This window comes from Mustela nivalis (genome assembly GCF_964662115.1).
Source record: "Mustela nivalis genome assembly, chromosome: 15".
Taxonomy (NCBI): Eukaryota; Metazoa; Chordata; class Mammalia; order Carnivora; family Mustelidae; genus Mustela; species Mustela nivalis.
In genome coordinates this window covers 52153001-52174406 of record NC_139034.1, presented here as the reverse complement: position 1 = coordinate 52174406, position 21406 = coordinate 52153001, and positions in this window count along the sequence as shown.

The window sequence follows — 21406 nt, the reverse complement described above, 5'->3', positions numbered from 1 at the left end:
GTTACATGAGGAGGTCCTAGTTATTTCTAAGTATCATTCAGTTATTGCTGGTCATCCTCTTACAGATATGTCTTCCTACTGTGCAGTCTCATATGGCATGATGATATAAAGGAGTGGGATGTATTGAGATGACTGTGACCTATGTCACTCAGCCCTGCATGATCTGAAAAGTACAGAGCCAGAAAATCTAGACCGGTTTATTTTTTTCTCCTAAGAAGAATATATGGCTTCTGTTCAAATTGGAAATTCTCTTTTGTCAGAAATGTATTTGGGAATGCAGTACATATAATACAAGTAAACTTTTTTTTTTTTTTTTGTAATAGAAATTATGGGAAGTTGACTGTATTTTTATTTGGAGAGCACAGGGAATATAAACAAACAGTATGTCTGTAGGTGAAATCTCATGAATATGAATTTGTGTGACACACAATTTAGCATAACTGACACAACTTATTGTAAGTCATCGTCTCCATATTAAGTGCCATGTGAGGTTGCTATTGATACAGAAGACTGCCTGAAGATAAGAGTGTCCAGTGATTAAATGTCAACAAATATTGATTAATAAGTAAATGCATGCTATGAAAGAATAATTTGATTATACAAATATGTAGAAATATATAAACAGATGTAGTATAAGGAAATTTAAAACATTTGATATGTATATTTAGGACATTTATGAATTTTTAAATAAATTATTTGTGTTGTGATAAGATACAAATGTGATGGCAAATATCTTAGTGGAAGTCAATAATAAAACCTGAAAGAACGTGTAGTAGTTTTAGGTTTTCCAAATTTGTGATTATTTTGATTTCTACTATCATTCAAATAATTTATTTTCTCATACATATTTATTTATTTTTTTCTTAAAAGAACACCCATAAGTTGCATGTGCCCCAGGCCTCATAAAATTTGGATCTCCACCTGAAAATATATTTCTTTAAAATTGCACTGTTGAATTACTTTAGTGTATAATTTAGAAATTGCTCATATATTAAATAGGCAACTAATGAAATATTTCTTTCATTTGTGATAGTCATATGTAGTTGAATAAATCAAGATTAATCCTGCTTTTAAAAAAAATCCCCTTGTTTTGTTGTGTATATTCATAAACAACTTGTATAAGATAGAAATAATATTTTAATCAAAAGTTTGATACTATTTCCTCTTAAGCTATTTGAGTTGTCAACCCCTAGAATGATGTAAAATGAGGCAAATTCAAATTACCAGAGACTGATTTACTGGGGAAAAGCAAGAAAACTGCAATTTGGGGAAATACATGCTATAGCTAGCTACAGGTTGAGGGGTTAGTACAGGCTACATTTATAGTCAAAGAATGAAAACAGGGGAGGTCCTACCAGAATCCAGGCAGTCAATTCATTGGCTTGAAGATAGGGAGAGATTCTTGCTGGATGTTCACTGGTGGGGAGGAGATAAATCTTGGTCTTCTGTAAATCAGGCACTTAATGGAAATAAGTCTCTCAGTTCTTAAATTCCAATCTTTTACAGGAACATGGGTGAAATTCTCTATTTCATAGTTTCTTGTTTCATTTTAGATTGAAATTCTTTCTCAGAATGTATTATTTAAAAAGCATGTGCTACCAATTCATTTTTTATTAATTTTTTATTTTTTATAAACATATATTTTTATCCCCAGGGGTACAGGTCTGTGAATCACCAGGTTTACACACTTCACAGCCCTCACCAAAGCACATACCCTCCCCAATGTCCATAATTCCACCCCCTTCTCCCAAACCCCCTCCCCCCAGCAACCCTCAGTTTGTTTTGTGAGATTAAGAGTCACTTATGGTTTGTATCCCTCCCAATTCATTTTTAATAGTTACTTCCAATGTCTTTAATTTTTACACTGATTTTAGATATTCTAGGAATTTTGCCATATTACCTAAATTTTCAAAAATATTAGTGAAGATGGTTTAAAACATATTAACATATGTATAATTAAGCAGTTTAGCTTTATTTCTGTACTTTTAACATAGATAAATACATAGATATAAAAAACCTTAATGTGATAATATCACTAGTGTTAGAGTTCTTTCTTTTTTGTTTTTAAATATCCTTTATTGTGTCTAAATTTTGTTTGTTTTTATTGTTTGCAAGTTCATTGATTTTTATCCTTTATATTTAATATGAATTTTGCCCTTTTTTCTGTGGGTTATTCTATTGCTTTAATCCATTTTAAATTAAATTCTGAACACTTCTGTTTTTTAGATATTTTTCTTAATAAATAAATCTAAATTAATTCTTGTTTTGCCTTAGCTAGGTCATACTATGAGGTTTGCTATGCAGGTTATTATTAATCAACTCTGAACTTTTCTTAATTTACTTTATAACTTTACCATACCCTCTTCTTTTATCTTGAATACCACAATACTGTATAACTTAACTTTCACAAATATGGGGCATTTTTAGGTATTTTATGTTATTACTCTGTTATCACAACTTATTATTTTAAGGCTTCTATCAGCTCTGTGACCAAAATATCTTTCTCAAGACTCTAGAGGCATCTCATTGAAATGTAAACCTCAACTAAGATGGCACCCAGCTCTCACTTTTTCTATGGGAAGGTAGGAGCTCTTGGTGGGCATCTAACTCCAAACTGGAAAACTACTTCCTGTCATCAACAACTGTGAAATTTGTTCCTCCTTGGATAAAGCCAATTAACTACCATAGGTGGTTGCCCCAATTATGAAATAAATTTTAGGTGTGAGAAATGGTGGTGTCAAATCCTATTGCTTGAGAACTAGTTATTTTTTATCTAGAAATGTGTCAGTAATGGATTATATCTGCTTGACTTATATAAAAGGGTGAGATTTCTTTCTGTCTTTGCAGTCTTTTGGAGGATTACCTATGATACATATCACATTCTGGTTTAGTGCTTATTTGTAATAAAAACTGTTTTCTTTCTCTGTTACCTTTGTGAAGAGGATTTCTGGTTGAGAGAAGATTATGGTTTTAGTTATATTTCCCCACAGTGCTTAAGAAGAAAATATTCTTTGTTGGATATTTATTTCAGTTTATAACGTTACCTTTCTAGTTTTAAAAATATATTGTTTAGTATTTTAATATCACTACTCATTAGTTTTTGTCAGTGAATCTATTAGTTTCTGAGTTTGGCAAACTAAAATATTCTGCTACAGATGTTGATACAATATTTCTTTAATTTTGATAATTTATTCACTTATGTTTTTCATGTATTTTTAGTTACCTACAGAAATATGATGGTTAGATATTCTTTTCTTATTCTTTATTTTACCACAATATGACTTTTTTATATACCTTTATTTTTGCTTCCAATTATGTTTTCATATATCAGATGTTAGTATTGATTCCCAAGATTTTTTTAGTTCATGAATTTTTCACACATCTTTTTAAATAAACTTATTTTGAATATTAAGATCTATTTTTAGTTTGTTTGCTATTTTATTCTGCATGTTATGTGATGCCATTTGTGATTGGGACTTGGGAGTTCAACCCATTTATACAATGCACCACCTATTTTTATTAGCAGTTATATTTTCAGTTTAATTATTTTTTAAATCTACTGTATTATATCATCTTGTCTTGTCTTTGATATTTCTTTTTCCTCCTTTCCTGCTTTCAGCTATGTTATCTTCTGCACTTTTAGAATACATACATACTTGTTTTAAAGTTAAATTCTTAAATTAAGAACCTATGTCATTATTTTTGTCTGATCTTCATAACTTATTTGTAATCATATATATTATCATATGTTGTATGTGTATCAGACCAGTCTTTTAGCAAACACATATCTCTGACCTCCTCTTCATTGTGCTGCCACTTTACCTTAACATTGGATAGATTTATGTGATGCATTTTTAGAGATATGCCTTATTTTTTATTTCAGTGTAGGACTTTGCTTAGCACAACAATGTTCATACATCTCTGAAAATACTTATATTACTTAAATAAAATATAGTAGGAGATAAAAATTCTAATAATTTCTAATTATTTTCCTTTAAGAATGAAATTATTATGCCCTTTTTCTTTATTGTTATCTAAATTTTAAAGTCTGCATCTAATCACACTTTTTTTTTGTTATGTCCACTTCTTTTTCTCTGGAAGAATCAAAAAATTCTTATTATAATTTGTTTTTTAAAACTTTATGTTATCAAGGTGCCTGGGTGGCTCAGTGGGTTAAAGCCGCTGCCTTCAGCTCAGGTCATTATCCCTGGGTCCTGGGATTGAGCCCCACAATGGGCTCTCTGCTCAGTGGTGAGCCTCCTTCCACCCTCTCACTCTGCCTGTCTCTCTGCCTACTTCTGATCTCTCTATGTCAAATAAGTAAATAAAAATCTAAAAAAAAAAAGCTTTAAAACTTTATTTTATCATATTTAGAGCAGATATTTTACATATAAATAAGAACATTCTTTTTTGCTTCTTATCAAATTCCATGTCCCTCCATTTTAAAAAAACGTATAACTTTGGATATTCTGATAGTAGAGTCGTTCCTTTTGTCTTACTCTTTTATTAATCTTACAAAATATAATTCTCATGATCTTTTTTTATTCTGCCTTGTGTAACTGGAGCTTCCACCTCAGTGATTCATTCTACATCTTTATCTATGGTGTTATTTATCACATCTCTTTCTTTCTAAACTTATATGTTATTTTTTTCACACGTGATACTTTATTTTTATCATTTACTATTTCATAACACATTGCTCATAATTACTCTAATTTTTTTAAATATATTTAACATCTTTATTTTTAGTCTATCTGCTCTGACAATTTCTGTTTAGACAGCATATACTGGTGATTATTTGTATATTTTTATTTGAAGCTATTTTATTATTTTAGTCTTAGAGTGCATATCATAGTAAAGACATTAGCTGTTTGTTTTGTTTTGTTTTGTTTTTTGTTAAGGATCTCAGAGAAGAACAGAAAGGCAGGCCCTAGTCTGATTCACTTCAAGTGATTTTCAGGTGAGTGAATACATGAGTTAGTTCCTGGGCAAAGATCCCAGGCGCCACAGAATCTTGTCTACTGCTACATCAAAGCTGATTATTCAAGCTCACAATTTAACTTTCATTTCTTTAAGAGAAGCTACATTTGAAAAAGACATTGCTCTTGGTAGTCATTGATCTGTCCTGAATATTTTGAGAACTAATATTAAAGGAGTGAAGTGTAAAGATAAATTCATCGGCTGGCACATATTTTCACCATTTTTCAATACTAGCCCAAACTTCTGTGATCCTCATATCACCTATGAAGTCTGGATGTTGTATGCCAACATGTGGAAAAGAGGCAAGGAAAGAGATGAAAATTTTTCTGGAAAAAAATTTTATACCCTGTCCCTGGGAACTTATGCTCTGTTGATCTCAAGGTCTTAGTTCCAAAGAGAAGGATGCTACTACCAGAAAATACAACAATGATTCTATTAAACTGAATTAAGACTGCTGTCCATCTGCTTCCTCATAGCCCTTTTGAATTTACAGGCAAACAAAGGAGTTATTGTATTGGCTGGGGTGAATGATCTTGTTTATGAAGGGGAAGTTGAGCTGCCACTACACTATAGAGGGAAGGATTATGCCTGGAATATAAGAGACACCTTATAGTATACCATGACCTTTGATTAAAGTCAGTGGAAAACTACAATCCAATTGAAAGAGGACAACTAATGAAGGTTAGGGTGTCCTCACAAAGTAAAGAACCACAGCTGAGGTTTGCTAGGTAGAGTGGGTATATGGAGTGAGTAGTAGAGGAAGACTGTTATAAACACCAACTACAACCATGTGATCAGTTGCAGAAATGAAGACTTTAATCACTATAAGCATTTTCCTCTTTTTCTTTACAAATTTGTTTGCACGTTTGTGTGTATATGAATATATACATATATTAAGCAAATATTTTTGTTTTCTTCTATCCCCTTATCATCTAACATGAGATAGATTAATCAGAGTTAACTTCAAAGCATGATACTGTCACAGCGTATCAAGAAGAGTAAATAGTAGCCAAGGATTTTGCCTCCTTTTCTATATAAAGGATTAGCATATCGTTAGTTGTACAAAGGATCTTTGCATCACATTAGGTCAGAAGTATGACTCAGTTTTTATTTGAAGATTAAGTGTGGTTTAAAGAAATGTGTATGAGTGCCAAGTTGATAAAGCAAGCATGAACTGTAAAGATTAGTTTCACTTGTTAATATAACTAATCTAGAGTTCCAGTAATTCAGTTAAATACTAAGTATTTCTGTGAAGGTATGTTGTAAATGCAGTTATTATCTACAGTCAACTGACTGTAAACAAAGATTATCACTGATAATCTGGACCGATGGGCCTCAAATTGACTCAGGGGAAAACTCTTAAGAACAAACCTAAGGAAATGTCTTCCTTTCTCTCCCTGTCCTCATTGTTACTCTGTCTCAGTCTCTGTTTCTGTCCCTCTATTCTCAGTCTCTCTTCCACTGGTTCTGTTTTGCTTCCAGAACCCCGATGGATACAGAAGTTATAGGAAGTAGAGCAATAAATTAAGAATAACTTTATGACAATTCAGTCAAAATCCAGAATATAAAATATTCTACAAAAGAAATGATCTAACTTCTCCAAAATATTGTTTTTCAATTTTATTATTTCTTTTTTCAATTTCACTAATTTCTACTTAAAAAAAAAAAACACATATTTGTTTCCTTCTAGAATCCTTGGTCTCTGGATTTTGCAATTTTTTTGAGGGAGGCTTGGATGGCTATGTATTTCCCTCTTAGGACCGCCTTTGCTGTATCCCATAGGTTTTGAACTGAGGTGTCTTCATTCTCATTGGTTTCCATGAATTTTTTAAGTTCTTCTTTGATTTCCTGGCTGATCCAAGCATTCTTAAGCAAGGTGGTCTTTAGCTTCCAGGTATTTTCATTCCTTCCTAACTTTTTCTTGTGGTTGAGCTCCAGTTTCAAAGCATTGTGGTCTGAGAATATGCAGGGAATAATCTCAGTGTTTTGGTATCAGCTGAGCCCTGATTTGTGAACCAGCATGTGGTCTCTTCTGGAGAAGGTTCCATGTGCATTCAAGAAGAATGAGTATTCTGTTGTTTTAGGGTGGAATGTTCTATATAAATCTCTATGAGGTCCATCTGGTCCAATGTGTCATTCAATGCTCTTATTTCTTTATTGATTTTCTGCTTGGATGATCTGTTTATTACTGAGAGTAGCATGTCCCATTATTATTATTGTTATTAGCATATTCATATCAATATGACTCTTTATCTTAATTAACAGTTGTCTTATGTAATTGGCTCCTCCCATATTGGGGGCATAAATATTTACAATTGTTAGATCTTCTTGGTGGATAGACCCTTTAAGAATGCTGTAGTGTCCTTCTGTTTCTCTGACTGCAGTCTTTTGTTTAAAATCTAATTTATCTGATATGAGAATTGCTACCCCAGCCTTCTTTTGAGGCCCATTGGCATGAAAGATGCTTCTCCATCCCTTCACTTTCAGTCTGCATGTATTCTTAGATTCAAAATGGGTCTCTTATAGACAACATATGGATGGGTCCTATCATTTTATCCAATCTGCAACCCCGTGCCATTTTATGGGTGCATAGAGTACTTGGTCTCATTTAAATTTTGTTTTTAGTTTTGAGATTTCAATGTTTAACTCATATATCTCTTTCTTAACTTTTTTTAAATACATGTATCAAAGGATGTACATTTTTTTCTCTAAAAATAACTCGATTTTGTTTTTTTCATGGTGTTTTCCTTTTCTTTCAATTTGAATATTATATCATTTTAAATATTATTTAACTTCTATTATTTTCTGTTAGATACTGTCCAAATATATGTGTGTGTTTTGTTTCTTGGCTTGTTTTCTTTTGCTTCTGGTTGTGGATTTTTTTAATTGTTTTCAAACAATACTTCATTTCCATAAGAGAAAGTAAAACTTTTCTGCTTTGTTGTTTGTTCAAATTTTTCTTCATCTGATCATTTATAAAAACATGATTTTTTAAAAAATATATGTTGGAGTTATGAAATACTTTTCATAATTTTTCCTTGGGTTTTTCAAAAGAGGTAACCTTATTTTAGTAAGTTCTAGAAGTATTTATTAAGTTCTAAAGTAGTAACTTTAGAATTACACTATTATAGATACTGAAGAGGGAGAGCTAGCTTCTTGTCTCACAGAGCAAAAGAATGAATGGACAAAGGAGAGTGAACAAAGTGATAGAAGTTTATTAAGTGAAGATACAGAAGAGCTCTCAAGAGTGAGAGGATTTCTTTGCCACTGAAGGCTTTTAGGGTTGGTCTTTTATAGAAAGCTAACCAGGGAACTTAAATCCTTTTAACATCTCTGTTGATATCACCATTGAGCAAGGACTAGTGATAATAGATAGCTTCAATGGCTTCTTTCCTTTTTAGGGCCTGGTTATTCTTTATTGGTCACAGGAGATTATCATAAAAAAGACACCCACCCCATGTGCCTAGGAAGGGTGGTCATGTTTGTTCTCTTATCTCTGGTTTCCCCACACTTCCACATTTTTGGGATTTCTGTAGGCCTAATCACATAGCCCCCTATCTATCTCTCCCTACCTAGCCCCACCTGTCCCTTACTCAATACTAGGGTTTTTTTTGTTTGTTTGTTTGTTTTTTAAAGAGTTTATTTATTTATTTGACAGACAGAGGTCACAAGTAGGCAGAGAGGCAAGCAGAGAGAGAGAGAGGAGGAAGCAGGCTCCCCGCTGAGCAGAGAGCCCGATATGGGGCTCGATTCCAGGACCCCGGGATCATGACCTGAGCCGAAGGCAGAGGCTTCAACCCACTGAGCCACCCAGGCGCCCCTCAATACTAGGTTTATCAGCTGTTTTATTTTAGTTAAATTGCTAAATATCTCTGTTTAATACTTATGTCATCCTTAAAATGAGGATAAAAATATTTCCTTATCCAAAGAGAATTCAATTAAATAAGGAATGTAAAGGAATATTATAGTCATTACATAATAAGAACTCAAAACATCTTAGCTGTTATTATTATTAATTCTTAATCAGTTTATTAAAGAGTTTTGAAAAATACTTCCAAACATGATTGTAGCATTGTTAATCTAATTTAAATCAATTTTATCCAGTGTGTATTTTACTGCTTTTATATATTTGCTAGAATACTCCCTAAACTTTATATTGTCCAATAAATTGCTACATCACCTTTTATTTTTGTTTTCTTTACAAGTTAAGTCTTTTTCTATTCCTTGAGTTTCAAATCCTATTATCACCATATCTCGGGGATATGTTTTGAAAGGTACATAAACTTAAACTTTTTCTATCCATTTTTGTGAGATTGAACCTACTTTTTATTTGGATCACATTTACTGAATATTTACATACATTGCTTCTATTTCATTTAATATCTTCTTTTTAGAATGCATTTCAAATATTCAAATATATTTCCCCTTACCTGCTTAATGTGTCTTTTCTTCACTCTTTTGATTCCTCTGCTAATTTAGTAATTATTCATAATGTTTTAGTATTTCTAGGCTGGTTCCATTTTATTAAACATATTTCACATATTATCAAATTCTAACTTTATTTGTTATCTTCAGAATTTAACTACAAATTCAGAATATTTTAACTTTAGTTTGGACCTTCTTCTATTTTGTTCACATATTAAAATCCAGACTTTTAGATTTTTATTTTCTACCCATTCAGTTTTTTATGTTAATTTCCATTTTATTTTTCTATATAAGTTTGCCAATTACTGTGTTCATCCTTGTATCTTTCTTCTTTCTGGGTTTAATTTTCTCCTTCCTGGATTTCCTGTGGTAATTCATCAAAAACATCTTTAATAAGATCAGCTGGGTGAAGTATTCTAGATTGATCAGTATTTCTCCCTGTGCTTTGATTACTGTCATCTATTGCTACTAACTGGAAATTTCTTATCAGTCCATTTCTTGTTATTCCATGGAAAAATCTGCTTTATGACTTTTCTCTATGGATAGATATAATTTTATTTTTTGTTCTTAATATTCAGCATTTTAACTATTCCTTTTTTGTCTTGTTTGCAATTACTTATCAGTCTGAATGTCTTTTCAATTCTAGAATATTCTCCATCATTTTCTTTTAAAATAATAACTCTGTCATATTTCTCATTTCTTTATTTCACAGGCCTCCAGGTGCCTTACTTAATGGTTTTGTTTTTGTTTTTGTTTTGTTTTTCCCTCCCTCTATATGTAATTGACAGTGTTCTTCCAAAATTATTCCCCTTGATTATTGGCTTATGGTTGTTTCTTCGAGTATGTTGTTTTTTCCATTAGTAATTTTTGAGTTTATATGTCCTGGAATAGCTGTCTTTGCTGGCTAAGGAGTGCATTTTTTTGTCCTCTCATCAATGCTCTCATTAATGAAGCTATAAAGACATGCCAAGATAATAGTTATTTCAACTCTTGTTCACTGTTATGGCTTTAAATTTCTTTTGCAATTCAGCTCCTAGGGAACTCACTTATTTCTTTTGGTCTTGAATGTGGGCTACATATAAAACACATATATATTTTCCTTGTTCAATACTGAATTTATATTGAAGGATATATATATATATATGTGTGTGTGTGTGTGTATACTGAAGGATATATTTTTACCGAAGGAAATGTATATATATATACATATATATGTAAAGTACGATAAATATTTAAGATTTCTGTACTTTGTAGGCTAAATATCAGTATTTCAGATCAAAACAAGTATTCTCTTAATTGTTTTAATATGAATCTTAAGGCAAGTTTTCGAGACTAAAAACAAGATATGTATTACTTCTAACTATAAAACCTACAGGGTTTTATATATTTGCCTCAAGTTTTGAGGAGAAGTGAGTTGGGGGAAATCAGAGGGGGAGACAAATCATGAGAGATTGTGGAGTCTGAGGAAAAAACTGAGGGTTTTGGAGGAGAGGGCAGTAGGAGGTTGGGTGAGCCTTGTGGTGGGTATTATGGAGGGCATGTATTTCATGGAGCACTGGGTGTGGTGCATAAACAATAAATTTTGGAACACTGAAAAAAAAATAAATAAAAAAAAGAAGACCTACAGAGAAGTTTTATAATCATAAAAGCTAGCCATTGGTATATGGGGGGAAATGTTGAAAAGTCAAATATACATATTTTTGGTATTAAATCTAAATTGGGATTCTACTGTGTCATATCAAGATTTTAGAATGGAATTTTTTTCAATGACAGTAGAACAGAAATTTCCAATGTCTTAGTCTTCTAATCAAAAAGTACTTGATTTATTTAATAACATGCAAGATATAAAATTTAATGAAGTGGTTGGAATATAGCTAGAATGGATGATTAATGTATCATAAAAATAAATATCTACAGGAACATTGTACACAACTATTCCTGATCCTTCTGTATTCTCTTGTACTTACTAACTCCCTAAGTTCTTTTTCATTGAAAAAAAAGATTAATAAATAAAACAACAATAGAGAGCTCTGCCTGTGTTAGAAACATTCTGGGAAGGAGAGAAGTGAGAGGAATGAGGTTAAAGAGACTAAAGAAATTCTGATTTATTTTCCAAATTTAAGTTGTCTATGGAAATTTCAGAAACTTTACTAATGGGAATTGCTTCTATTTCTCACTTCCTCTTACAGGTTCCAAAATGTAACTTTTTAAATGTCTGACTGAAGTTATGGACACATCATGTAGGCAATAAAGGAAATTTTTTTTTTTTTCTAGTAACCACAGCTGCTAGAGGGAAAGGTGGCAGGCATAAGCAGCAGGGCAGGCAGCAGGAAAGCCATCTGCTTCACAGATAGCAATATGTAATTCTTTGGGATTGTTGATTAAACAAGTTGATCTAACTTTTTTTTTTTTCTTGAGAAAGATCTTCTGAGATCATAAATTCAATAAATAGATCATTCATTACCCAGGAAAGAATTCCTTCATTTTAGTTTTACATTTCCTCCCATGTTAAGTTACTGTTGCCCACGGAAGCCTCTAACATTGTTAGATTCAGACTGTGCAGTCTTATTGTCATATGAACTATATAACTAATTATAGACAGTTCATGTCATAGTTGTACTCATCTCACATAGGAAATTTTGAGTTAGATGAAACTTGTTAGATGCTATTAAAACATATGTAATGATCATAACCTGGTGTTAATTATCAATAATACACATTACTAATATTGGTTTCCTTTCTGATTATATCATCACTTCATCAAGAAAATAGAGGGAAAAATAGTTAAATTTACAGTAGTCAGTTTGGGTGGAAAATAGATTAAGGCCCTAACTAAAATTTGTGAAGATTTTCCTGAAAGTCCCTTATTTATAACCTTAAGAAAAATGACAGAAGTTGGCCTCATAGCATCCACCCTCTAAAAATGATTTAAACTTGATCATTTATAAAAATGGAGTAAAGAATGGCATGAGTAATTGAAATATAATTTCAAAATTGAACCTAGCCAAAGGATTCATTTTCCTCTCCCAAATATATTTTACGAGAGCAACAAGCAAGTAACTTGACTGGAATTTGATTAAGTTTTTCCACTCATTTTACTTTTCTTTATTTTGCCCAAAGCAGAGGTAATTAATTAAGATAAAATAATATGAAATCAGAAGCAATTAAATTGGTATAAATTTTCCTTAATTAAGTCGCTCAACTTGGCAGTTTATCACTTTGGCACTTTTTTCCAGATATAGATGAACAAATTGTCAGATATCTTAAGGAAAATAGTTATCTAATATATTTGTGTGTATTTACTGTAGCAGTGCACCTTTCATTAGTATAGAATAACTTAATTTTGTATTAAAAATGTTACTAGGTTAACTAATTATAAAAGAATACAAACAAACATACAAACTGTTATTTTTCAAAAAGAAAACAAATGTGAATTCAGTTTTGCCTGGAGTGTTGAAGCCCCCAATGTTTGTGATTATTTGCATCCTCATCCAAACAGATGGCACGCTTAAATTCTCCAAGCGCTATCACCTCTTTGCCTTTCCCAGTTCTCTGTCAAAGCAAACAGTAACTCCCGACAGGGGAAAAAAAAAGAAAGAAAAGCGTAACAAAGAGTACAAAGTAAATGATAATCTTAACATGTTTGTGTCAAAAACATTCATTATCAAATTAAACTATTAATATGTTAACTATTTTATCAAATTAACAAATTTAACAAATTAGGCTATCAAACTATATAAACTAATACAAACATAATAGGATAGCTGAACTTAGCTCTGGCTTTGATAGTTTTTTGTCACTCATCTCATTTTGGAAAATATTGGTTGGAAATAATTTATTGTAATACCTTAAACCAAATTGGGTCTTGGATCACTGAGAATTGGATCAAGGCAGGTACAGATCTACTACAATGTAAGTTTATATACACGAGTCTCCGTGTTCTCTCCTGCTTCTTCCTTCCCTCCCTCAATCATTTCTTTCCTTTCTCTGTCTCTGTATCTATCTCTCTGCTTCCCTCTCTCTCATACACATTAATGCTTAAAGTTTTGGAAAATGTCACAGACCTCCTAGATTTTATGCTTAAACACAGAGTTTAGAATTGGAATGTAGGTTAAAGTTTGTTTTAAATACTTTTTTTTAAAACTACCCTCTCCTCATCACATCACATCAAATCGTATCACATCACATCACATCACATCATATCTCTGTATCATTATGTGGTTTTGTCCTTTTCATCATTAAAGTTTCAAATGAAACACAATCTCCCTAGAGTCGATTTGTCTAAGTTACCTCAGTAGAGTAGCCTAGTTCTGTCACCCCATACTCTCTACTCCATTATCCTTTTCACTTGGTTCATGGCATTTATTGTCATTTGAGATTGTCTTTCTTGCTTATTGGATTACTTATTTGTTTTCTTTCTACCCTTACCAAATTATAATTACATAAGAGAATGAACCATGTCTGTTTTATTAATTGCTACATCAATAACATCTCCAACAATGCCAAACTCAAGGAAGTGTTCAGTAAATTCTGGATGAAAAAAAAAAATGAAAAGTTGAATGACTACTGTTTCTCTGAAAACATCAATTAAAGTTATTAGTCATGTAGATTAAATCGTTTTCCCATGAATAACCCTTTCCTTCAAAAAAAATAAAGATTTCTTTAGTAAATTAATATATCCTATCCTATTCATATGTGTATATGAGCACAGCCTTTTCTCAACTAAAAGTGAGATGGATTTTTTTAAATTAACATAAACAATATAATTTCAGTATTTCAGATGACTGGTTACTATAATGGGATGCTGACCTTCTTAAAAATTATTGTTCATTGGTGGGCAGGAAACAGACATTACAATGAAATGGAAAAATTTGAACTTATAAGTGAAAAACCAAATTAAATATATAACCTGTATATCTGAATCGAAATTGCTTTGTGTTCTTCGGAACTTGGTAACTATTTTTTTTTCATTAATTATAAGGAACTATTATAATCTTTTTTTTTTACTTGCTTTAATATAATTAGGACAGAAATATCTTTGCCTTTCAACTTTCTTGCTTAAGATACAAGGACAGAAATTAGTAATACCTTAAGAACCATATATCAGGAGAAAAATATCCCCATGCATTATTACTCCACACTAAAAGTTCTTAGGCTCAGAATACAACAAATGTCAAATAAAGCCCATAAAATAAATTAATGAGACTAGAAATGAATATCAGCAAAAATATTTTCAGTTTTACAGTTATACATGGGAAACTGTATTTCATTATTTATATCTCAAAACATTACATAGAAAAGTTTATATTAGTCTTTAGTCTTCAAAGTGTTTTCTCATATGATATTTATATGTGGCAGATAACTTGTTTGCTTAATATGCACATATCATGAATTTTTTGTAATAGATTTCTACATACATTAAATTATTCAAAAAGTACTATTGTATAATTTACAGGGTCTAAATGATTTAGTCTTTTGGAAAAAAAATCACAAAAATATTTCTGTGTGACATGTATTTTTCCTTCAGTAGTAAGCATCTTGAATGATAAATCAAGAGATTTTAAATAAAATGTTATATACTGCTTATGTACAGCATTGGTTTTTGTCATTAAAAAGAAGTATATAGCAAAATTAATTTGAATTAGAAACAAGGTATTTGATTTTGCCTGACCGAGTTTGTTTAAAATATTTGGATTTATCTTAGTCTTTGAAGTTACAATCTAGCACATTTTGGAGATCGAAAATTAAAACTGCTTGCCGGATGCCATTAAGGCAAGTATAGCTCATCACCATCTACTAATCTGCTTTTTTGAACTAACAAATAGGAATCAGTTCACTAAAATCTATTTTCATAAATGTTAAGACTATTTTTGCTTAGAATTTTTAAAACCATTTGGGCATCTGATTCTAAGTGAAATGTGAATTATGTAATTTATCTAAGAAGCATATTTGTAAGATACCCATATGACAAAGCAAAAATTAAAAAAGAAAACAAACAACAGTTATTCTTACTCTACTACCACCACTATCACTATTATTATTCATAATCCCACGGTCAGTAACTATCATACCTACTGAACATCTGAGAATTGTTCTGCCTTATTTAACCCTTCCTTTAAACCTAAAAGCTAACTTCCATTTCTCTCTTTTATGATGAGAAAATGTGGTTCAAAGGAAGGAAGTATCAAGTCAAGGTCATAAACTTTAAAAAGCTGGAAAGGCAGCCCAGGAGTTTTAGTATAGCAAACTCCTATCAGCCAGAATTAAACATTTTTATTAACGTGAATATATTGATATGTTTCTCAGAATATATTTATTTTATTGCACTTTTGCCTTTATCTACATATGTTTGCTAGAAAATTTGGGGGAACTTATAGGTTCCAACTCTTAGAAGCCTTCCAGGATCCCTTCACACCCAAGCATCAGGAGTCTGTAGACCCAGCTGCTCTGGGATTAAGCAAATGTTTGCCTGTGCAGACCGCCTATCAATTAAAAGAAACCATACTGCAAGTAAGCTACCCTCTCTTATTTTTTTAGAATATGCTCAGGTTCCTTATTTTATATCTATGGAACTTTGGTATTTTTCCGGATGAGAAGAAGGGATCTAAGCTTAAAATGGTAACAAATACACCTTTTTGAATTTATTCATTATATGGTCATAAATCACCACAGGAAGGCACAGCATCTCCGTTAAAATTTGGCTGCGAATTTGTACTGACAAGCTTATTTATTCTGTTTCTCTTCATTATGTTTCTTCTATTCTTCCAGTCTTCCCATCATTTATTGTAGATGATTATATGATGCTGAAAGGGAGAGGAAAATTGGGAAAAATATAAAATGTTATTTTGGAGGACAGGGCTTTTTATTAATGACTTAAACCATAAAAATGGAGAAAACAAAACAATATTCTCTAAGGTTTATTCATTGTATGGGGACAAAATATCAGATTGGCTAATATCATCAATTTAAAAGAAGGTAATATTGTCAAATTATGTAGGTGTATAATTGTCTTAAAGCGTAAATTTTATCCAGGTGAATTCATAAGAAAGAAACATAAATTTCCATTTTTCAGTTCACTATTATGTAACATTACATGGATACATTGTGTTAATTAAGATTGTGGTATCTGCTATAATAAATTAGCATATGCCTTTCTGTTGTTTAATACAAATAGTTTTATTTGTAATAGCCCAGTGTTGGTATTCCTACTCAAGGGCTAAGAGGGTTTGGTCTAGGAATTCGTAAATGTGCCAGAGTTGCACTGGGAAGAGTCATGTAACCATCAGAAGGTAAAAGAGCATAGAAGAGAGAGATTGCAAGTGGTAACCCTGACCCAAGGTGGAAGTGACATATTGCACCTCTTAGATGCCCTGAGCTGGGCTGCAGTCACAAGGCCAAAACTAAGCACTGGTTTGAAAAAGGACAAATCCTGAATCTAGGTAGAGGAAAATCTACATTTTGTTAGGCAGCAAAATTCTATTCTTAAATCTCCAATTATATATATTTTATTTATTTTGATTTGTATATAGTGAATTTGAAAGAAGACTGTATGATTCAACCTGCTTTTCTGTTAAAAATGAGATTAATCAATATAATATTGCCTTCTTTTGTGCTTAAGTGTACTAGAAAATATATGTTTCATTTATATAAACATATCAGCACAAAATTATATTATTCCAGAAATTAATTATATTTCTCTGTGATTGTTGTTGGATTTACTCTTAATGATTGTTTTATCTTGTTTTCATTTATTTTATGAGATGTGATTTGGGAAGAATTGCTTCTGAGTCAATAATTTAAATTACACAACTTTTAACTAAATTTGGGTGTTATTTTGAATGCAATTATTCCTAAAAGCCTGCTTTAAACATTATAAGTAATAAAGAGAAGAATAGAACCAAGAGCATTTTGAATAAAAGGTGACAAAGTGTAATATGAATAAAAAATAAAGGGAGATTTGCTATTCAGGGATCCCGGAGAAGAATTTGGTTAACAGAATAATGAGTAACGAAGCTTCCCATCCCTCTATTAAAACAGGTGAACTCTTTCTTGAAGCTGTAGCAGAAATAAGGGTTTGAATAATCCTTGTGCATGAGCCAGAGCAGGAAAATAAAGAATCAAAGAGAAAAAATACATTTCCCAAGAGATTTCAACTTTTCTTAAGAGCAGAATTAGAATAGAAAATAAAAGATTTTACAGATTGTTGTCTGGAAGGTGGACCATGTTAAAATTTTATGAGATCAAGAGAAATTTCACCCCCAAGGGGGATATAAATGAGCTGGTTATCAGAACAGTGCCATTGCCCACTTTTAAAAAAGTATTATTAACTGTGTCAAGCTGCTATATATCTAATGTTACTCCTGGGAAGTATTCATTTCCTCAGCTATTTGCATTAATGTACTCCTTAATTGGTTTGAACATATATGTAGGCCATCAATTTTAAGTAAAACAAACATTAAACAAAGGATAAATTAATTCTCATGTTTAATAATAAAAATATATTATAACAAAATAAGTAATAATAGTGAATTATTGAGCAAGTGACACCCATTACTACCTCCAAGGGAGGAGTCCTGCTGTGAAGACTGACGGTAGCAAAGAGCATCATAGTGCTTTCCATAAAGGACAGCAGTCCCCGAATGTTAATACACTGAATACACTACAGGTATTGGGGTGGCCAAGACACAAATTACACAGAAGCTGGATGGAACCAGGCTTTACTCACAGAGACTAAAGACAACATAAGATCAGGTTCAATAGTGAGCGTGGGTTCCCCATGACAAGGGTCTTGCCTTGCAGCTGCTGCAGGGAAAAGGGTTTGCTGGAACACTTGCTGCAGGCCAAGGACCCTATTCCTGCCCTTCTGGAAAGAGAGATAGCAGTGTAGTTGGTCAGGTACTAGATGAGGTTCACACTTAAGCAGACAAAGAAGTACACATCAAGGGGCACCTGGGTGGCTCAGTGGGTTAAGCCTCTGCCTTTGGATTGGGTCATGATCCCAGGGTCCTGGGATCGAGCCCTGCATTGGGCTCTCTGCTCAGCGGGGACTCTGCTTCCTCCTCTCTGCCTCTCTGCCTACTTGTGATCTCTGCCTGTCAAATAAATAAATAAAATCTTAAAAAAAAAAAAAGTACACATCAAATACAGAGTGGAGAAAAATATTGCCAAATAAGGTAATGTGTTTAGCACAGGCTCTATGGGCTCTTTCTCTCTATGGAAGGAAGTATTCCAGGCCCCAAACATTTTTACCACCACACACTCTTGCAAGGGTCAACAGGCTGCACATTCAGTGCCTTTCCCAACAATCCACTCCTCTGCCCTTGCTGTGCCACTGAAAACAGCAGACCAAACACATCACATCTGGCAAGGATGACACTGTCTGCAATAGCATTGATCCAAAAGATGGGCAGTTTAAATTTAAAGTTTTCTTTTACATTCATCCAGTTGATTTATTTTCCTGCACTTTATTACATTAGGAAATATTATTTTAGGTTGTTAAGTCTGGCGATGCTTATTTGGTAGCTTGATCAAATAATGCTCTGCATTATCGCCTCTCAAAACACCCCTCTAAAGGCTTGTAGCCTCCTTTTTCTCATATTTGGGGATTACATTTCTGGACAAGTTCAAGACAGGGATTACAAGTGGTAGAGATGTTGCACCTGGCAAATTGGATTTCAGTTCTTCATTGTAATCAACACTCAGCAACGTAGGGTTTTTTCCAGGTTACTTGCAACACAGTACAAAAGCAAGGCATGTAGGAAGACTTTCCCCAAAAGACAAGAAGTTCCAGGGAGGTTTATAGAAACAACTTGAAAATTCAAAACAAATCTTTAAAGGACTGGACAGGTTTGTCACCCGTATCAAGTGGTAGTAGATCCCTGTGTTAGGGACTTGCATGACAGGGAAACATGGTACTCTAGAAGGAATCTATTATATCTCCTGCTTTGAATGGTCTTTTCACCATTACTTTCTTATATCATTTACTTAAATATGCACCTTTTGTGTGTGTAAATTTCAGTGTCTGAAAGTAAAGTCTGTGAGAAGAAATCGGGTATGGCTAGATTATTTGGAGGTGATCTGTGGAAACAGAAAGAATAGGAATAAGGAGTATGAGACAATGAATATAGGACAGCCTGGAAATATTTTTGGCTTCTCAAGTTACTACTTCAGGCTACTGGGACTCCACTCACCTCTGAGCCTAGAGCAGATTGTCTGAAGGACAAGAGGTTCTGTCATTTGTTTTCCCAGCACTTGTGCATCAGCTCCCATTCCCCATTGCTTGAAGGTTGTTGCAGGAGGTGTTAATTGCCCCACACTTCAGAGAAAAGCCCTAAGGAAGAAAAGTAGGAAGATTAGAGTCATGAAGGGTATCTGAGATTCGATCTATTTCTGTACACAAAATAGTCCATCAGAGTTGTTGGTGTCAGAGACAAGCAGGGGGGAAGGAGATGGTGTGGGGAACAAAAAGTGACTGCTCCACTTGATACCTTTCCATTAATTGCTGTCGTCCTTTTGCAACTGTGTATATATCACGCATACTGAGAAGCATGGAAGTCTGCTTTTAGTCATTTGTACTGTTTTTACTTTTAAGACCAGTTAGGTTTTAGCTCTTACCAATAGCTTACACAACAAACTCTCCCATGTCGTATCTAATGTTTACTGAAATCCAGAATGCTATTTCCCTTTCACTGATGAATTTAACATCTACTTCATTGTCCTCTTCTCTGTCTCTCTTTCTATCACTATTAGTGCTCTTATAATAGTTCTATCTCTTCCCACAGATATCCCTTTCTATGAGATACACTTTGCTTCTCATTAAAAAACTACCAATTCCAATCTATCAATTTCAAAAGTCGCTCATTCTGGTGGTATCATTTACATGACCATTTACACTGCTCTGATTCTGTCCATTTCTGTAATTCTTTGAGATATTGATTCATTCAGTCCATTAACGTTGTTGCCTTTTCTTGGTCCATTGCTGCTTCATATGCTCAGTTTAAATTTTATTTTAATTTAGTTTTTTTACTTTTTGACTTTCTTAACCCTCAGACTTTGTATATTTCTATAATAACTCATGTGATCTCACTTTTAAATATTCCTATATGCCATATCCACTTCTTTATTTATTATCTTACTTAGTGATAACAAATCCAAGTTAAGCCCCAAGTGTCCTCAGGCCGTCGTCCTGAACTGAAAGAACTAAATTTTGAAGCCGGAGAAAACAGAGTAGTCTTGATATTTCTCATTTTATAATCAGGATGCTGAACCTTAACATAAATTTTTCATTTTAATTTAGTTTTCCCATTTTCTTTGTTGACCATTTTATCTTTCTCTTTTTTCCTGAAAACTTCTAATGGACTCTCCTCCTCTCAATAAAGCAGCTGATGATGGTTGGCATATACATTTTAGGGAAAATATAGAGTAAATTAAATGGATACTCACTCAGTTTCTGAGGACCAATGTATAAAATGCCCTATGTCTGTGCTCCTGTTTTCTAGTTTCTTTCACACAAATGGGTGATATATCCCTGCCCGTTTTAAATGAAAATCAGTTGATTAACGCCTGGTTTTCAACCATTCTTGCTTTATTTTTCGTACATTATCAATTCCTCTCTCCCAAATGGATCATTTTCAGCAACATCCAACATGCTCTAATATGTCCCCTCTTGAAGGAAAGAAAAAGAATTAAGTCTAGTAATTATCCCTGATCCTACACTAACTTATAGCCATGTTCTTTCTCTGCCATTGTGGACAGAAATATCAGTTGGAAAATTTTTCTTTAATTTTTGATTTCTTTATTTAACTTTTACTGATTTTAACATTTAACAAGTAGGCTTTTCTCCTTCAACAAAGCGGCTTCTTTCAAGTTCAACAAAAATTAGAATGCTGTAGTTCCTTTGGCTGAAAGATTTATAATTAATTATGGTCAAATAACTGAAATAAGATTTAAAGATAAATCTGCATGTTTGATTCTTACTGGAAATACTGCTAGAATAGATGGT